Source organism: Platalea leucorodia, assembly GCF_965183815.1.
Source record: "Platalea leucorodia genome assembly, chromosome: 3".
Classification (NCBI taxonomy): Eukaryota; Metazoa; Chordata; class Aves; order Pelecaniformes; family Threskiornithidae; genus Platalea; species Platalea leucorodia.
In genome coordinates this window covers 15,961,398-15,976,619 of record NC_138825.1, presented here as the reverse complement: position 1 = coordinate 15,976,619, position 15,222 = coordinate 15,961,398, and positions in this window count along the sequence as shown.

Sequence of the window (15,222 nt, the reverse complement as noted above, 5' to 3'; positions counted from 1 at the left end):
CTGTCACCTATGACAGAGATGTTGTATAAACTCCTAGCCACTTGTCCTGGGGCAACTAGTGGCCCCAAGCTGGGCAATTCATGCTGGCAAAGGTTTGGCTTTTCCAAAAAATGCATGCTGTGCCTCTTGCCCTTGCTTCTGGCTGCTTCATCCTAGGCTCTGCTGGTGTGCCAGCTGTGCCAGGATGAGCTTCTCCTGGTGTGCCGTGGCTCTCGGGCACCGTGGTTGCTTCATGCCCTTTCGCACCTCTTGCCTATGGCATAGAAGTACCATCTTGCTTATGCTGTTTTGCAGTAAAATACTGTTATATGCTGGGTCCTTCTGAACCTAGCTCTAGTAGCTGGGTGGTCTTTGTGAATCAAAGTCAGTAGCCAGGATACTTGCAGCCTATACCTAACTGCCTTTGGGCTGAGTCTGAAGAAGTTGAGCTCTGACTGTGTCTATCCTAAGCTACTTCAACTCAGTTCAAAGGCCTTTCTTATTTTCCCCAGAGAAAGGCTGTAGCTGCTATCAACATGACAAACAACACTTTGTGTCTCCTCCAGAAGCAGTCTAGACTATTGTGGGCTTCATGCACTGCCAGTAATAGTGTTTGAAGCTTTAAGTGAGACACTTTTTTTTTTTTAAGAATTTTTAGGGCTTTTCTATGAGATGTTTGCACTCTGAATTCTTGACATAGCTTGACGTGGATTAAAGTATTAATCCGATCAGATTAAAAGTATGCAAAAGACTTTGAGTGGATATAATTATGACTTTATACTGATGATGTTATTGTAGTTATAGTTATAACTGCAAGAAATGGTAGCTATAAAGAAGTCTCTGCCAATGACACTGTTGCTCTGAGGGAAGCTGTTTTGTGTCAGCCATGCCAGTAGAGTGCATTGCAGTCAGCTTCAATGTTTCAAACCTGTTGACTTGGAAAATACTAGTCACAGCACAGATCACGTTCCTGGAGGCCACTGGGTGGCAGGCTGGGACAGCTGCTCGTAACTAATACCTTTACCCTCAGACTGAGTCGTAATGAAGTACTGGAAAGGCTGCTGCATGCCCCAGTTTCCTACCTGGCAGCTGGACATATGTTGATATATAAGAGAAATTAGTTGCGTATGTGAGCAGTCTGCTCATAAGGAAGGACAGAAATCTTTCTTTAACTAATGTAATATGACTGGACCTGACTTCCCTTGCAGCAGGGCCTGGAATAAAGCCTTAGCAGAACAAAGATCAGCACAGGCAAGTCAGTGTGATAAGGCAGGTTATCATCAATGTGAAAATAAGTTTTTTAGAAATACTGCTGAGACTTAATTGAAAAGGCTGGTTGGAGGGGATGAGAGCAGAGTTTCGTAGATTGACTCTAGCATAGACGTCATGATCACATCTGTAAAGCAGTTTACCTTTAAGAGCTTGTTGCTCTGGTTTATGGATTGCAAACTGGCTTTGGAGAACAGGCACAAGCCTCATCACTGTGGTGGTAACTGTGGTATGTGGCTTTTCACATCAGATGTCAGTTCCTCTCCGTCCATTTGGATGAGGTCAGAGGGAAAACTAAAGTTTGTTCAAGTTTGCTAAGGTTTGTTAGACATCCAGCTCTAGTGTTGTTGATGAAGGCAGATGCTGTTGTGACCTGGAGGTAAGCATGCCACCGGCCTGCAGCACAAGTGCTCAGGTTAGTTCTGTGCAATCCCTTCCAGCCACGCTCCCTCCAAGAATTTAAATAGCAGGTCTCTGCTAATCCAGCTTGCGTTGCCTGAAGTGGGCTAGGGGCTCTCCCAGTAGCAGCTCAGCAGGTACAAATCTCTAGCCTGGAGTCGAGGATATGTTCTCTTAACAGAGCTGGTAGCAGAGGCGCATCCCCTTGTACCTTGGTGCTGTGCTTGTGGCCTGCGTTACGGGAGATAACGTACAGAAACTGCCCTCCAAGGAAGAACGTTTCTGCTGGCACGCAGCCGCTGGGCTGCGTAGGGTGTTACAGGATACAGTGCTCCCTCTCCACACGGAAAGCTTGGAGTCTAGCTTTTTCTCTTCCATCTTGGGGAGGAAAAGGTGGGTTTTCTCCTCCCAACAGAAACATGGATCCTGAGGAATCCAGCTGTGTGCTCAGCATTAGAGAGTAAGGAGGTGATTCGTGTCCTCGGACAGCAGCAGCACGTCTCCGCTTACAGAGAAGCGACGATGACTGTTGGGATGGTGCGGCCAAGGTGGGCTAGAACCAAGTCCATGGTGCTGCAGGTATCTGGCTGGCTGTGTCCAGCGCAGCAGAGCTAACGGTTAAGATGGGTACAGAGCAGTGGATCTGGATTGCAGTGCAAACCCAGGAGAGGGTAGCAGCAGGCTAGCTGGATGCGGAAGGCTGCAGTCTTGGCATGGTGTTTGCGGCGGGTAAGGCGTACTAAAATGAGAGCATCTTCAGGGTGGGTGAAACAGGTGGCGATTGTACTTAGGGAGTTGGCAGTATCTGGATATTGGAAAACTGCAGATGGGAACCAACCTGGTCGCCTAAGAGAGGCTCATAAATGTGTCCTGTTGCACAAGATTGTGATTCCGGGTGGTGCCATAAAACAGGGTTTTGTAGCCATAGAAAGGGAATGATTAAGGGTTGAGCGTACTCCAAGAAAGAGCTGGTTTGCTCTTGTTTATGTGAGTACTCATGGTTCTAGGAAGACACATCATTGATGCTAAGGCTGGTAAACCAAGTGGAGAACTGTTCCTGTGCCTCTGGGGCACAGAAAGCCTGGAAGAGCTGTGAGCATGGGCTCTTTATGCTCGCTGTTGCTGGGCCTGTGCCCCCCACAGCGGTTCTCTGCTAAACACCCCAGCCTGACTCACAACAGAAATTCAGCTGCAGTCTGACATATCTGGGGACAATTACTGATGTTTTAGTTAGAGATTCATCATGACTTGGTTTTGGTTTGTTTCGTTTTTTAACATGCTCCCAATTTATTCAGCTCCTCTCCATCCTGTTTCTTCTTGACTGCCCACTCTGTAGGGGAGCTCTGATCTGAGGCCCTGACCCCTAGCAGTTTTGTGGCCTTATGCTACACTTCTGATAGCAGCAAATGTGAATTTCTCAAAACAGGGAGCTGGGAGGGTTTTCTCGGCAGGTATTAATAGTTTCTGGCACTTGCAGTCTCTCTCAAAAGATTGGGAGGAGCTGCTTGTTTATGCTGTGAAGCAAAGAGCTCTGTAGAGTTCCCATTCGTGGATGTAGCTTTCAGTACTTTCCTGCTATCCCAGCACTTGCTGCTATGTCTGAGAGCACAGTTATGAGTTATTTCAACTTGTGCTCTTAAGACACACCTGTGTCATCGCTTAGTGATGGTGGAATATCTGAAATGGATTTGAAACCTGTCTGCTTGCAGCTCGCTGGTTGCCAGTGAATGAATACAGGCACTGGTGATCCATTTTAATCCCTCAGGTTGTTGCCTGGCTCCAACTTTGGACCTGCAGCTCACTCTTTTCTGAAAATTGTGGGTCCTCTGCTATCAAAATGCTGTTCAGTGGCCGAGCTCTGGTGGGGGCTCAGCCTTGCTTTTTGTTTACGTTTTATATTACGAAGCCAATGAGAAGGCCCAGCTGAGATCAGAGTCCAGCTCAGCTGGGTTTTCATGCTTGCGTGCTAAAAATAATCCCTGCTAGGACTGCTCTGTAACTTGAACAGACAAGCAAGAACGGTGCCTGTTTTACAGGGGAGGGGATTCAGGTAGAGCATGGAAAAGGTGACTTGCCTGTCGTTCCACAGGGAATTTTTGTCAGAGCCAGAAATTTAACTTGGATCTGAAATTCCACTCCAGGGCTCCCGCTGTCTCGATCCGCTGCTGTTGGAAGCAGTCAAATGAGTGTTTGTGATTTTAGTTTGGCTGTCCCTTGGCTGCGGTTTACTGCTCTTCTGTGGAGACGTGGTAGCTGCTAGTGTGACTGTTCTGCCTCCACTCCAATGCAGTGAAACGTGTCGGTTTAAATGACTTTCGGTGCTCTCTTCTGTGGGTCTGTTTTACTTGGCAGTGGAATTGCAAGGTCACTTTCTGCAAGAGAGGGTGGTGGAGTCCTAGGCAGATGGAAATGCATTGTGAGTGCTGCTCTGCTGACGCTTTAGCTTCTTGTCAGCACTCAGTGGACAGATCGTGTGCACTTACTGCTTGCAGCACCTTAACTTCTTTTAGGTAAGGCTGTACAAGTCTTCCCCATCAGTTAAGGGATTCTCATTCCCTATCTGTTTCTTGCGTTTAATGTTGCTTTGCTGTTACTTAAAAAGTTTCCTAAGACTGTTCAGTGTGGGAAAATGCCCCAAGAGTCTGATTCACTGGTATAAAAAAAGGTTAAAAAGTTTAAGGTTCCTGTTTAATGCTAGCCTACTACCTGCTTTGAAACCAACATACTGCTTTATGGTGTCTGATTTAGTTTGGATCAAGTTCGTTCTGCTCCCTCTATGGAGGAGTTTAAAAGAAAAAAAGAAAAAAGAAAGCGTGGCTCCATAAAACAGCACAGGTTTGGATAGCACCTGTGGCTGAGCCCAAAAATATACCTTCGGTTTGGTATAATTTAGTCAGGGGCTTCCAGCTCTTTCTTGAACTGCTCCTTCTTGAAGGCCTTGCTAAACAAAACCTCTTTAGGCATAAGAGGTTAATGAGCAAGTTAGCAGAGATGCTTTAGTAAAGTTAACTTGTCCAGTTAAATTTGAGACAGCGACAGATGTAGTTTCATCACAAGCTTGCTGCCACTGAAAGGGGATGGCCTCGCTCCCCCTCCTGTTTTGTTCCTATTGCATCCCTTGGGCTGGTCCTGATGTTTGCGTGGCCTCGTGCCAAGCTGATGTAACTGACTAAAATGGCATGAGATGGGCCAAAATGGAGACGGGCCAAAACGAAGACAGGCTTTTTGCCAAGTGAGTGCACTGAATCTGTGTTCCTGGAGCAGAGAAGCACTCAGGCCTGTGCAAGGGCGACTCGGAGGGGATGGAGAGGGGAGACCTTGCTGGGGAGGCTTAGCTTAGCTCAGCTGTGTTTTGAAACTGTTGCACCAGCACTGGTCCAGTAGGTGCTTCCCTTTCAGGAGAGAGCGGCAGTCGTTACTTCTAAACCTGCAGCGGGAAGACCTGGGCCATCTAAATCCAGGGCTGCCTGCATGATGGGGACCGCCTTTGAACTGGGAACGGTTACTTGTTAGAAAAAGCTCGTCCTTTGGAAGGTGCACAGACAGCTCTTACTGGGAGGTGGTGGTGATCGGTGACTTCTTCGGAAAGATTTCCATCACTAGTGCTTGAGAAACTGATAACTCCCCTTGCGTGGGCAGCGCAGCGCTGGAGATTCACTCCCACTGACAAACCTTTTAAGGAGGGCAGCAGAGTGGTTCTGGACCATGGGTGTGGAAAACATCGGCAAGTGGAAGCCCTGAGCTAACAGGCAGTGCCACTTTAAAATTTTTCATTCTGCTGTGGAGATTATTGGCACAGCCTCCTTCAGTAAATGCAAGGTTGTTGCCATGGAGGACAGGAAATCCCTCGTCTGCACAGAGAAGGAAAACATTGGAAACTGTCCTACTGTAAAGCACAGCTGCCTCTGTGCTGGGATAGGGGTGCGTGCTTCTGCGGGGTGTTTTCCAAAGGTCTCGTTTTCTGTCTGCAAATCTTTGCACATATTTGCTCTGTTTCTTAGTGGGCTGCGTGTGCGTTTGAAGAAGAGCTGGACAAAGGAAGTGGGAGCAGCTGGTTAGGACTAGTTTTAAGTGCCCTGATTAATGTGAGAAGCAGGAGGGATTTTCGCTCGGGAGTAAGATACTTAGCAAATTTACAGTATCTGCTTATCCTTTTAACTCTGCAGCTCCTCTTATTCCTGTTTCCCTCTACTGTTTGCAGAGGAAGGTCTCTGCCTTTTCTTCCCTTGGACCTCTTAGAGCAGGAGGCATCTCTGCTGCGGTGGGTCTGCGTTCTCCACCTGGCAATCTGAGATGTATCCCGGCTGCTGTTGCTGGAGGTGGGAACAGCAGTTCAGGCCGTGTGTGCAGCTCTAGCAGCTGGTCATCTGTTTCTGCAAATACCTAGATGCTTAGAGCTGGCCTATCCTTATGAGATGGGGAAGAGGTGAGATTTGAGGAAGATCTTTCAGGACGTGTTGGTGCCATCTTTCCACTGCAGGCTCTGTAAGCAGATCCAGTTCCCTCAGGAGTTGAGACCAAACAAGCCTGTGTTGGGTTAATCAGCTTTGTCAAGCCATCACTGTTAACATCATCAAGTTGTATAAAGGTTGAGCTGCTTGGTTGCTTCTAGGCATGAATACCTAACCCATCACCAGTACTCGTCCTTCTTCCCTATGGTCTGCTTCAGAGGCCGGATGAGCAGATTACCGCTGATGTGCACTGATGGTTATTGCTCACCTGTAGATGAACCACTGGATCAGGGCTTTCCCTTCCTCCAGAGATAGGTTTGTCAGTCATCTCCTTCAGGTCCGATTCAGTCCCATTGCTGTCCAGTCTGTCCACGTTGTTGCAGTCCTGAGTTGTGTTAGGTGCTGAACAGAAACCAAGAAAGCCATGTCCGACTTGCTGAGCTGTAACCTCTGTTTGGCAATGTTTTCTGGGCCAAGTTTTTGTGCTGACGCTCATGAAACTGAACTTGCTGTTTCAAGGCTCCAGAGGATACTCCTGCATGTAGACCATGGTGTTATGGGAGGTGTCCCGACTGGAGAGGAAAGGGAGCGATGCTCTTCAACTTCTCATTGCACACCAGTCCTTGTTGCTTTTAACATGGTGTGGTACTTCCTTTGTGTTTAACTGAGCTGTGTTGTTCCTAATCCTGTATGCTGTTAAATCAGCAGTGAGACCTCTGGGGATACCTCTTGGGAGTTGCTCATGGGGATGGTGTGGGTGGATTTGAGGCACCTTTGGCACCCAGTGTGATGGGAACGGCATCAAAATCCCAGGGCTCTCGTTGTGGGGGTTAAACTCCTGGATCCTCCCTGAAGCTACTCCAGGATTTCCCTGGCAGCTGTTCCCAGACTTGCCACAGCCCAGCTTTTATGCGGTGCAGAATGATGCAATCGTCGTTCAAACAACCCTCTTGCACTGTTTCTTCTCATGTTGGGAGAACGTCTTCTGATGTAACCTGGCATTGTTGTGTTGACTTGCATGAACGCAAGGCTGATTTACACCAATAGGCCTCTCTGCCTGTGTTTGCCTAGCCCTGAATACTGCGGGTTGTGACGTCTGTTTGGAGTCAACACGCAGCGACCTGATTCACATCTTCCTTTTATGACTGACCGGAGTGCCACCTCCTCCTTTCTATACCAGCCCTCCCTAGGTATATTTGCACAAGTCAAGTCCCACCCTCTGGCTGCTTTATTTTCCCATCAATAGCTGACGGTGTGTGTTTTAGATGTCTTCGCCTTGACATGATGTGGTTCCTCTGCCCTGATGTGAGACTGGCCTTTTTAGGCTTTGCATCCATCTATTGCAGAAAGCCTGCTTCAACCCTGGGGCTGGCATGCTGGGTCTGCACTGGCACCATTGGTGCAGCACCTGGCTGGGTTTCTTTAAGGCTGCCTGGTCCTCAAGGCATTTCTAGTCGTATGGCCTGTAAAACATGCAAGGTGACACGGAAACCAGTCACTGATGTCAACAAGACAATGTGAAAAAGAAAAGCCCTGCCCGTCCCTTGTGTGTGTGCAAAGGGAGAAACAAAAGGGAGGAATTAAAGGCAATAAATGAAAACAGAGATGGTCTTGCTGATCTTCAATTCGGTTGTCAGTGACAACTGTTCTGGCAGCTGGGTGCAGCATGGAGTCTGTCTTTTATTTTCTAGAGGGACCAGGCCATCCTTTTGTTAAAAGAAGAGGCTAAGGAACATGGCTCAGGGGAGAGCGAATGAATCATCTCTCACATTAGTCTCTTCCCTCTGTGGCAAGGATTGGCAAAAAGGACAGTTGGTTTGGTCTTCTGCAGGAGGAAGGAGGGAGGCAATGCCAATGGAGCCAATGCTCAAAAAAAAAAAGACTGATGGGTGTGTGTCTGCCCATCTTTTGCATTATGGATGCACATGCCTGCGAGCCTTCCTTTGTCAGACTCTTCAAGGGGCTCTGGAGAGGGCGACTTAGAAAATCCTTTGGCCCGCATTGCACTCAGTGCGAAATGTAATGTGGCACCCGGATGCTGCGGGTGACTCAGCCTTGGGTAGAGGGGAAGAGGGAAAATGCAACATTTATTTGTTGTCCTTGCAACTGTGCACGTAATGTTTGCCTGCTTGAGTGAAATTGCAAGCTGGAGGATGTGCGCTGAAGAAAGAAAGATGATGCTTGGCTGAAAAACTTTCCTCGGGCAGGATAACTTAGTCTACAGAGACTGGGTAATCATAGAAGCTGTGTGGTGTGCGAGTACACAAGCCTTCAACCGCCAAAGCTTCCTCGGTGTGCACAACAACCAGAGGGAGGTACAATGCAAACAGGGAGTCCTCTGTGGGAGACAAACATCCCCGTGTCTTAGTGGAGAAATCTCTGTAAATAAACCATCTCGCTCTGTTTGGTTACAGGGGAGCTAAAAAAGGAGCAAGGACGCTGGGAGGACAGGCACCCTGACTGATAGCTGGCAAGAGATGGATTGCTTTGGTGAGAGATGGAGGTGGTGACGGCTTCCTCCCCTCTTTCCTCCCCCGGCTTCACCCGTGGCAGGAAGGATGTAGGAATCACGTTATCACACGTTAGCATTGTGCTATTGCATATTCCTGCTTGGTGTTCAGTAACCTGCTGTAAGGTGGCTTGTGCAGATAAGACGGGGCCTGCAACGTGGGCTTGGGGAGCAGGCAAAGTGGATAGCCCATCTATCCTCTTGCGCTCTGTCAGAGGCAAGGTGGAGCAATGGGTCTGGGGTCTTCCGGCGGCTCCCCCATGGGCTGGGCAGGTAGAGCACTTTTGGGGACACTGCAGGAGCTATGAAAAGGGATCAATTTTTTTCAAAAGTGCAACCGAGAGAAGGAAAGAGGAGCCTTGAGGGCACCCCCTGCCCTCTGCCCCGATATGCCAGCATGTGCATACCCGTGCCTAGCAAAGCTGCAAGAAAAAGCAGTCCTGCAAGGAGGTGTGTTTGCTGAGTGACTGAGCTCTGTGCTGAAATTACACAATCCTGGTGTAAGAGGCTGTCGTGCAGCTCTGCAGAGGTGTAGCAGAGCAGGCTGGGCAGAGGTGGGCAGGTGTCCGTCCCCCAGATGGATGCAGAGGGTCAGCATGCCAGTGTGTGACACTGGGGTGCTGGTTCCTCACAAATTTGGCCAGAGGTCTGGCAGTACCCCCCACTTTCAGCACTCCCCAGCAGCATAGTAACGTGACTTTTCAGTGCTGAGAGATGGTTTCCCGTGCTGTCCCAAGGAGGCAAGGAAGGTGCTGTGATGGATGGATTACACACTGATGTGCAGGCAAAGGCTGTCTGAGCTACTTTGCCCAGGGCATGCAGTGGAGACTTAGCCAACGAGTGAATGCCCTGGGCAGATCAGTGGGTTCCTGAGCAGGTTGAAGCCTGCTGAGCTCTACAGAAGAGGCATTTTCTGTCCCTATAACCTCAGCCTGGATGTATTGCGTAGCACGGATACATCATGACTACGCTGGCTTTACAAAAAGCTCTCTTTCTCTGTCGGCAACCTTTGCTGTAACCTGCTTAAGACAGGCAATGGCCTTTACTAGCATTTGTGTAACACCTTGTGCGGAGGAGTCCTGATCCCAGCTCTAAGCGATCGCCCTGGGAGCGGGTGCTTTTCAAGCCCTATGAACCTTTGGGGCTCTTTGCTTTGCAGGGCTCTGCAGCCAGATACGTGCTGAGCGGTAGAGAAAGGAGGAGGCTCCGCCAGCGTTCCAGCTGCCTGCAGACAGTCTCTGTGCTAGTTACGGGAGAGACTTCTGCAGAGCTGGGCCAGAGAAAACAGGTTTATCCCCTTGGTCTGGAATTGCAGGGATGCTTAAAGGAGAGGAGTTGCAGTGCTACGGTGAATGAGGACAGAATGAAGGGGATAAAAATGCAGGGGAGAGGGACGGCTAGTGCTGCCCACAGCATTGGAATAAGTCAAGGATCCCCTGGCTGCAGGAATAATGTGTCTTAAGCTCTCCCATCAAAGCACGTAGAGGCAGATATCTCCATATCCGTGACCTTCATGTTTGCCGATGAGGAGTGTATGTGTGCCAGCCACTCGGTGCCCACATGGAGCATGAGCTCGTGTTGCTTGGTGGGAGGAGAGGGTAAAGAAAACCTTTGCTCTGCCCTGAACCTCCCCATGGGCTCCACCATGGCCTGTATCCATCCCTGCCTGGCCGCTCGGTTAGGCCTCCTGTGCCTCCCCGTTGGGCTATGCAGGATGTCTTCTCGCCATATGGGTTTTGTTGCCATGAATGAGCGAGGCCAGAAATCTGATATGTGAAAGCAATATCACAGCTGATTTGCTGGGGCTGGTAAGGACAGGAATTGGAAAAAATAACTTGGCATGTTTCAGAGAGGTGGTGCTTGTAGCATAGCACTAGGCTGGGGAATGAAAAGCAGAAAGTGGAGGGTGATCAGCTGTGACAAGGACACCACAGCAGGCAGGAGAGTTTTTTTCCTAACGTGTGTGTTTCCATACTATGGTGTCCTGCTGTAAATTTGGGAGGAATCTGCTCCTTTACTGAGGCAAGGCTGGGTGAATTTCTCCCTGCTAAGCATCAAAGGCAGGCTCTGCTTCCCTGGCCAACGTTCCCCTCGTCACCGCAACTTGCTTTCCAGCCTTGGAAAAAGGAGAAACCCTAGGAAACTGGCTTGAGGCTGCTGGAAACGTTGGATCAAAGAGGAATTCACAAATGAGCCTGCAAAAACTAGAATGAGAGAGAGTCTACCTGACCCAGGGTGCTTGTCCTTAGGTCTGCAAATGGAGAAATGAGCATGCAGGGAGCTACATTGCCACAAGTAAGTTAAAGGTATGCTGGAGTGTTTCGTGGCTGGGTTTGGCCAAGTCCGTACGTTATTAAATTACCTCCAGAGCAGGGTAGCCATGACCATGCTGCCTGCTGGAAGTGCTGTCTGGCCCACACTGTCTCCCAAATCTGGGATATCTGAAGAATGAAGCTACTTGGTGTGGGCTGAATGGTTCCACTTCCCAGCAATGTTCCCTGGTATGTTTAAAGATATTGTTCCCAGGATATAGAAACTGCCTCCCCTTCCTTTGATCCAGCGGCAGGCTGGTTTGTCCTCACTGGTCCACATGAGTGCAGGGGGATGTTCCAGCTCTGGGACTTGCTGGACAAGAAAGAGACTGAACATATCTAAAGGTGGGCGTTTCGGGCATTTGGTGTTGCCTGGGAGGTGGTGGTAGGGGGTTCCTGTGGCTGCTCGTCTCTCCTGCAGCGGTGCCAGCCTTTCCTGCACCGATACCTGGTGTGGGGTGTTGTGGTGAGCCAGCTGGCCTGTGGCGAGGCTGCTGTGCTGGAGACCCTTGTGCATCTAACCAGGGCCTGTGACTGCTTAGCAGGTTAACGGGATTGCTTCCCCCACCCTTGGCTGTGTCCAGATCAGCATCTCGACTTTAAACCAAATGCCTTGAAATCAGCCCAAGAAAAAATGTTTTGCTGCTGAACCCAGGATTTGCTGGGTCTGTCTCTGCAGCAGGCACACGCCACAGGCACCTTGGCAGCTCCATTTGCTGCTCGGCAGCACCCACAAGCACAATGTCTGGCAGAGCTCCCACCTTCACCTTGTCTGTAAATATTTGTATCCTTCCCTCGTCCATCAGCAGCCTGGTGTTTGCACAGGGAGAAGGTAACAGATGTTTGAAGAATTAATTTTCTGTGGAGCCTGTTCACGGGAGCTGTGTAGGAAGGCTTCTTGGTGGGACTGCAGCGTAGTAAAGCAGAGGAAGCAGCAATGTTTTTCCTTCTCCTGCGTAATTCTGCCAAGGGGCACGGTCGCGGCAATGTTCATCTGGGCATTCATGGGGCACTGAGCTTATCTAGCGACTGCCCGCAGAACAAGAGGCGCTTTTGGCTTGAAGCACCAGTGTTCGTAGGCTGCTATGAAGAACAGGGCTCTTGGTAAACTAACGTCGTGTCTAATCTCTCATCTTTTAATGCTTTCCTGAGTCAACCAGTTCTAGTGGTTACAGATTTACTGTTTCTTTTTTCTAAGACTCGCCATGGGTCTGCGTTGGCTGGGCTGCCCAGCGGCAGGACGGGTGGGCAGGTGTCCCTCACTGGCGCTCCTGCAGTCACGGCCCCTCTGGGATCTGCAACGTGCTGCTTTCCCCTCTGCTCCCTGCGTGACAGGCAGGTTTCTGCTGCCGTGTGCAGCAAAGGGAGGTGGCGGGGCTCTGATTTGAGGTTCCCTTTGGGGTCTCGGCAACCTTAGACTCCTTGGGGACCTCGCTCGGCAGTCCATGCCTGAATACTACCCTCCCCTCCATCGTGCATGGGTTCATCAATGCCATTTTGGTTCCACAGTATGAGGAATGTCACCCCTGTGATTTCAGCAGCTGCGTGGTGGACTGGACCAGGGGTCTGCTCTGGCTTAAGGCCCTCTTCCCTCCTGATGCATCCTCTACCACCTCCCAAAAAACCCAGACAAACTTCGCTCCACCATACCAAAAAATATCTCATGGCTTTCAAACTGTGGTGGTGGTCTGATCCCACTCTCAGAGGTTTTAAAAGGGAGAAAGATGGGGAGATGAGCCAGGCACAGGGAAAGTAATTAGGTTAATTTTTTCATCTCTAAAATGCTGCAGTCACTGTAGAAGTTGTAACATGCACCTTAAGGGCATGTCTATGTTGCAGTCTTTAGACAAAACTGGTTTGAAAGAGTGGTGCATGGGTGCTGCTACGACCCTTGCAGCAGCCCAGAGCACGTTACCAGCCACAGAGCTCGCTGCCGAGTGGGATGGCTGCTCTGGAGCTGATGCCGCAGGGAGCACTCTGTTACCGCATCCCTGCTGATGTCCCTGGGTGTTGATGTACTGCTAACTTCTGCCAGGGTCTGCTTGACAAGCTTTCCTTCCCAGCCTTTTTCGTGATGCTGTTCAGGAATACCCACCCTCTCCCTGCTCAAACAAAAGACACTTTTGGGGAAACATTTGCCAAATGTTTCTCTTTGCAGCAATACAGGCTTAAGCAGTGCTCCCTGTTCCTGCCTCCCTGTTTATCCACAACAGCAGTTTGTGGGGCCAGGAGTAAAACGGAGCAGGGAACTGACCCGGGTTAAAAATAACCCAGCAAAACTGATGGCTTATGTGTTGCTGCCGACACCGCTTGTGAAACTGTGGCCGTGGTCAGAGAAGTTAGGTGGACTTTCTGAGAACTGCTCTAGGTTATCAGGTGCAGGCATGTTTTGTCTGAAAAGCTACAAGGCCAGTACCAGAGAAGGGTTTTGAGAAATATTCTGCTGCTTCTGCTGGCATGCCAGCTCTTGAAGGTAATAACAGCATATTTCAGAGCCAGAAAGCCCCAAACCCTCAATCACACCCAGAATTAGCCAAAATGAGAGTGAATGATGCACCAACCTGAATCTGGTGTTGTTCCATTTTCTGATTGACTTGTTGGGGAGATGTTTGCCCTTGTTAGAGGGGTGTAACACTGGCGTGGAGTCAGAAACTCGTAATTTTGACCTCGTGAAAGGGAAGGGAGCAGCAGAAGAGGCTTAGCCAGCGTTAGCCCCCGAAGAGGCAGGAGGCAGCTGGTGTTTTTGCTGGTAAGTCACTGCCTCCTCCACTCACGTGTTTTCACACTGCGTATTCCCACTTCCTCAGGAAGTGCTCGTTCTTTTCACTGCAATAGCAGGTTTGGGGTTGAAAGGAGGGGTACCTGTCCTTCAGAAATGGGCTGCTGCTCTTCTGGCTCAGTACGGGACAGCTGATGGCTCTGTCCTGGCAGGTCTGGCCTCACCTCGCGTGGCCACGCTCTGCCCACGCATCTCCTGCCTGCCTCAGGGCACACTGGAAGGAAGATTTTTCTTTATTCTCCCCATTTCTCACCTTCCCTGTGGGTTCAGCCTGAGGGGACCTGGGTGGAGAACTGGCTCTTCTCCCTTGCTGCATGTGGGAAAGGACAGACTGGCCTGTGTGCAAAAGGTCCTGCCTGCATGTCCTGCGAAGTGAAACAAGGCCGGTTTGTCTCCAGCCTGGTGGCACGTGTGGCTTGGTTCGTAGCCCAGTGAAGCCCAGCAGTGCTCTCCCTGACACAGCCAGGGCATCGCTGGAGGTGGTAGCATGCAGCAGGCTGCTCCGGGGGGTGGTATGCCTGCAACTGGCCCAGGTTTGGCCCCTCAATCCCTCCCTCCTCCCCTCATCCCGCACCACAGCAATAAAACCTGCTTGCAAGAAAGGCTGTAGCCTTCATATGATTTAAGGAAATGGTAATTAGGGCCACAACAGCACTGTGCGGGGCTCAGGGACTCCTGCCTGCTGTAGCATGGCACAGCTAAGCTACGTCTCTCTAGGTTGGTCCCCAGTCTTGCTTTATTTAGGATCAAAGGAAGTATGGAAACCCCTGGGAAGAGCTGGAAGTGCTATTGCCGTTCCCTAGCAGGTTCATCTCTTCCAAGAGGAGATCCCAGAGTATGCTGGAGGCAGTCACCTTTCCTCCTCTTGTTCTCCAGCAGGAAAACATGATAGTTTCCACTCATGCTGGGCAGCATCTTTTAGCGTAATTGAGCTGAGTTAATCCATTGCCCCTCCCTAGGCCACCACCCGCTCCAGCTGTGGCTGCGCCCGAGATCCCCGCAGAAGCAGCTGCCACGCTCCTCCCCAGAGGCAGGAGTATTTCAGTGCTGGGCAAAGACACCCTGTGTCAACAGCTGCTGCACTCTGCTCTCCTCCGAAGGCTACCAATTAATTCCTTACAACACAATCCATCTGTTCTCAGCCTGTAAGCTGCTTGAGATAGGGGCTGTCTTTGCTATGCAGGCTTGAACAGTGCTGCAGAAAGGGGTCCTGGCCTTGGGCACGGTGACAAGGAGAACATGAAACTTCTGTTGAAGTGGTGGCAAGTCCTGGCACACCCGTAGACTGATGAAGCTGTCAAGGGAAATGGAATATTCTTGTCCTTTCAACCACGTGCAGAAACCATCACAACTGCAGAAGTATGTCTGGTCAGTTTAGAAATGCTTTGCTATCCCCTTGCACAGCTGCTGTCTTCGCATCTTGGGTACCGTTAAACCATGTAGGTCTTTTTCCACGCTGTCACATTTTAAGTTTCTTAGGCTCTTCCGCTTTACTGGAAGTGTGTCGGGGGAACTGAGGTTTGT